Source organism: Zingiber officinale, chromosome 1A (genome assembly GCF_018446385.1).
Source record: "Zingiber officinale cultivar Zhangliang chromosome 1A, Zo_v1.1, whole genome shotgun sequence".
In the NCBI taxonomy this organism is placed as follows: Eukaryota; Viridiplantae; Streptophyta; class Magnoliopsida; order Zingiberales; family Zingiberaceae; genus Zingiber; species Zingiber officinale.
The window spans coordinates 83,968,010-83,973,186 of NC_055987.1; the positions used below are offsets into that span (position 1 = coordinate 83,968,010).

At 34.7% G+C, this 5,177-nt stretch overlaps 1 long non-coding RNA gene across 1 annotated transcript; it reads left to right on the plus strand.

Annotated features, from left to right (window-relative positions):
* The first annotated feature begins 683 nt into the window (after positions 1-683).
* LOC122026478 lies at positions 684-3,470 on the plus strand. Its single transcript, XR_006124154.1, has 4 exons — positions 684-1,241; positions 1,335-1,422; positions 1,990-2,049; positions 3,197-3,470. It is a non-coding gene; the product is annotated as an uncharacterized LOC122026478 (long non-coding RNA).
* The last annotated feature ends 1,707 nt before the right edge of the window (positions 3,471-5,177 follow it).

Here is a 5,177-nt window from a genome sequence, read left to right on the forward strand (position 1 = left end):
AAGGCAAAAATCCACTGGCCAGGGGTGGGAAGACCTAGTGAGTAATAACACGACCAAGGGTCGTCGGTCGACGACATAAGGGGCCGTCAAATGGGTCACCAGTTGGGCCACCCAAGGGGTCGAGGGACCAGGTCGTTACAGAGAGGTTGATGCAGGCCCCTAAGAGGTTGAACAAGGACAAGGTCTTTTAGATCAAAGAAATAATCAAAATCGAGGAGTGTGAAGAGAAAAGAAGTATTCATAAAAAATTAAGGCGATTTAAAGTCGATAAAAATCTCAAGGATGAGGAGAAGACTTTTTATTTTATTTTTGAAATTGTACCAATTGTTTTGGAGAGTCTTTATCGGTTAAAATTTATATCCAAGGAATTCTAAAAGAATCCATTAAAATCTATTAAAACTTTAGATACCAAAAGTGTAAAATACCGTAATAAAATAATAATAGCATAATAAGGATTAATAGACAAATAACCTTAATGGAATTTTTAAAAAATTTTAGAAATTTTCTGAGAATTTTTTGGAGCTCGTATGCCGTATCTTGAAGGGATGGATTTATAGGTTTGGGGAAAAACCTGTTTGGAATACCTAAAAATGAGAGTTGATTAAGGAATAAACTTAAGTTTTGATTTGCCTAAACCTAAGTTCATATTATAAATACCTAACTTCTCTCGATTTTTCGATCTTCCTCGCGCCGACCATCTCTTCACCCCACTCACGCCGATGCGTCTCTGCCCCGATGCCATAGTCTCCGATCACGCCGGTGTTGTTCCGCCGACCGAGGCCCTTCTCCACCGATCGTTGGAGTTCAACCGGTGGTTCTTCTTCTTGAGCCGTCATTCCTGTACGGGTAGATCGTTCGTTAAGAGTGGTTCGAGCCCTAGATCTGATCTCTCACCGCCGCACCTTTGCACATCGCAGTTTCAACCATCGGACCATGCTACTCCAACCAATATGTGCCCTAGTTGTGATGTCACCCTATTTTTTTCCTCGGCTTACCATCACCGCGGTATTCTGATTTTCTGTGAGAGATCTCAGATCTGATAAGGGCTCCAGCGAGGAGATTGGCCACGGGTGGCTAGCCGCTGCCACCAGATCCTTTACTCCGGCTAGTTCCCTAGCTCTAGGGTCAGTGCTAGACCTTTATCTCGGGTTCAACGTGAGGTTTCCGGCCTGGATCTCCAGAAGAGCACAGTTCCAATTAAACAACTCTGTTCTGGCCAGAAATCAAGGATCGACTATGAGGTAAGATCTCTTATTTAAGGCTTGTGGATTTGGATTTAAGACAAATGCTCAGATGTGGTTGTATTGATTATGAATTGGGGGTTGGAATTGAAGGGGGCAGCGACTGCATGGTAGCTTTGGCCAGGAATCCTTGGCATCAGCCTTCTCCGGCTGTGAGATAACAGCAAAGTCTCAATATTAGGTAAGATTGGTTCGTTCATTTCTCTATCATGTTGGTAGATGATACAATGGATTGAATAATGGGTTAATTGATCATAGGAGTGATTCCATTTTTGAAAAGAGTGGGAGTTGTTGTTAATGGATGATGTTGTTAATTAACCTCTGATTAGTAGCAATTGGTTGTTGAGTTGTAATCAGTTGTCGTTTGATGAATTAGTTGATGATGCTAATTATACTTTAGAATTTGTTAACTAGTTGGTACAAGATGAGATGTTATTTCATTTTCGATTGTGGTTTGATTGATTTGTGGATTGGTTAATATTGAATGTTGCATGATCGTTCTTAGAATCATTGGATTGATTATGGGTTGGATTTATGTAGGGTTGATTCATGATGTGTAGTAGAGGGTATAATGGACTGTAAAAATTGATTTAGTTGTATTTGATGGATTAATGGATTGTAGATTATGATTGGAAAGATTAAAGGATTCATGGATTATTTGATTAGGGTTTTCCCTAATTAGTTTGGGTTGAGATTTAGCTAGTTGTTGCATATATAATTAGCTAAATTTTAATCATGTGATTTGCAGGGCATTGATTCGAAACGAGCGTCTCGACGTGGGATTGTTTAGCACGATCGACATATAAAGGTGGGTACCTTTGACTTATCTCTTTTGATATTGTCATTCTGATATGCGTAATAGGTCATAGTTAGTAGTAATGGTTATGTTTATATCTGTCTTGGTATGTCACTACTTAATATCCGTAGTATGCCCATATTGTTATCTGTTATGCATTTATGCTTATGCCTCTTGATTCTTGTCATGTGTACTTATATTCATAGAAGTAGTGACATACAATACATTACCAGGTACAGGTTTAGCTACTAGATATATTTGGCATGTGTACCTAGATTTTATTACCTGGCATGTGTACCTAGAGTTATTACCTGCCATGTGTATCTAGATTTATGATACCTATAACTCATTGTTATGGACTCAGTTTTCCTTTTTATACATATTATTTGGAGATTGATATTTCAGGAGTTACATGCTTTAGTGTCATGCACCATCTTGCATGATTGTATGCTGAGCGATTGTCGGCTCCTTTGTAGTTGAGTATATCGCCAGTTATATGATCTGCACACACAATCACTCCTGGGTTAGTAGTACATCAGACAGGGTGTGTGCAGTTGCTCTGTCAGGGCTCCGCTCGGCCGTTCATGGGTAGTGGTGATGCTGCGTGGTAGCGGGCAGGGATCCCTCCTTTTGACTATGACACAGGGAGATGAGAGTTTCAGCTCCCCCATTTAGTTGGGATAAGAGGATATGTGTACTCCAACAGCATCCTGTCAACTCGGTCACTCAGGAGTAGTGATGACAGAGTGTACAGTTGTCATAGCCCTATCCACTAGACCTTACCATCGCGTGTGAGGTGACTAACTGGTGACAGGGGTGACCATGTCATTTGCATCATATGCATGGATTGCATTTATTGCTTATGATTGCTGCATTTTGGATGTTGTATTTTGGTGGTTGCATATGATTGACATGCATACAAGAGACATTATGTATTTGGTCTGACGACCCTGCACATGTTGGTTTGGTTCACACCCTTATGTTCAGATAGGAGGTCCTGGTGAGTACAGTTTCTTCTGTTGTTTCAGTTTTGCATTTCCTGTTATTGTTCAGGAGATTATACTGTATGATTATTACTAATAGTTATATCTTACTATGCATGTCTGATCGATATCCGTTGAGTTCTTGAACTCACTCCGTTGATTTATTTCTATTTCAGGTTGAAGCCGTCAGAAGGTTCCAGTTGCTAGTTCCCACTCCATGTCGAGATAGTTTTTTATTTTCAGAATTTGGTTCCTTGTTATGTGATCTACATACTTGTAATCTTTAGTTCTTGCACTCGTGCATTTTATATTGAGTTTTTGGTACGATGTCCATGTTTTTCAGCTACGATGGTTTTCCGTTGTGGGTTGTGTTAACCTCTTTGTAGTGGAGTAAGTTTTATATTAAACTATGTGGAATGTTTACTTATTTTATCATATATGTTCTGGCCATGTTGACCGAGGATTGAGAGACCCTGAGGGCTATGTATTTTTGGATTTCGATTGTCACTGGTACATGGGAGATGTTGTCGAATTTTCGTCTGACAGGGACTCCACTGGAGTGTGATAAAAAGATTTTTATAGTTTTAAAAAGTTAAGTTTGAATATCATATGACTTTTTAAAACTTTATAAAAATCTAATTTGAATATTATTATATTTCTATAAAATTTATAAAAGTTTAAATTTAATAGACTTAGATTTTTAAAATCCATAAAAATTATTTAAAATGATTAAAAGTCTAACATTAAATAGACCCCCCCTAAATTATCGACTTATACTATTTTTTAGATTCCTCAAGTAACGCGTCGTCATGAGTCAACGAATTAATTCTTGTGTAATCACTAATGGCTCATTCATTCCTCCATGGTCTTTGGCTGAAACACTAAGAAATGTTAAAAGAAAAGAAACAGAGGAAAACAGTCGTGACACATAGTACATTTTAGGACATCTTTAATCGTTAAAATTTTGAATGAGTTTTTTTTAGAATTCTAACATGCTACGATACATTATAAAAACTCATTGAAACATTCCCAATCGTTAAAGTTTTGAGTGAATTTTTTTTTTAATTCTCTCCGCATGTAATTGCATGACTCCATGTATATTACATCAATTTTAATACAAATCTACTATTGTCTCTACAATTAAAAAAAACTTGCATACAATTTTTTCATTTAACATCTTTATATAGTTTTCATTTGATATTTTAATTAATTATAATCTTTAATTTAATTTATTTATAATTAACCATTAATAAATTAATTAACTTATAATTTTTAATTTAATATAATTTATCATTTTATTTAATATTTAATTATTTTATAAATTTAATTTAATTATAATCATTTATATTTTTTTAACTTATCTCAAATATATTTATTAATTTTTAAAAGAAAATAATATAATTTAATTATTACTAATTATTTATAAACTGAAATATTATAATTAATTTATCAAATAATTTATTTTTAAATTTTTTAAAAAGGGACAATCAATCATGTATTTTAATTATTGGCTCAGTTTTTAAGAGAAAAAGTAGATTTGAAAATTCAAATCTACTCTTGAATTAAAAATCCTAAATATCACATATATAAAAAAAAAATTAATAAGATTTTTAAATTTTATAAATCTTTGATAAATCTTGTATATATATTAAAGATGCTATTAGACCAGAACAATCTTTTCAGAATCTACCTTGCCTACCATACTAGACGCGTGAAGCCTTATAAATGCTCGACTCGTGCACATTTTTTTCCCACAATTAATTTATTCCAAACAAATAAGTTCACTCGTCAATTTCGCATATATATATAAATTTACTATTTCCAACATGTAACCATCACCTGTTTGACTCCGACGACAAAATAACGTAACATTTCCATCTTCTCAGGAGAAAAATAAAATCGCTATAATTTTTCAACTTTTTATATAAAGAAAAAGATTGAGAGAAAGAGAGAGATCGTTTATTCGTTTTTGAGTGTAGAACACGTCCTCGATCGTGCTACACCTACCAAAGTAACACACGCACGCAAGAAAGCGTAAGCAAGTTATGATTCCATAATTATGTATTATTTTCAATTTACCTTGTATAATATCGGGGAGTGTAATAACGAAATAAGAAGTTATGATTGATTTTTTTTAAAAAAAAAATTATTGTGTTT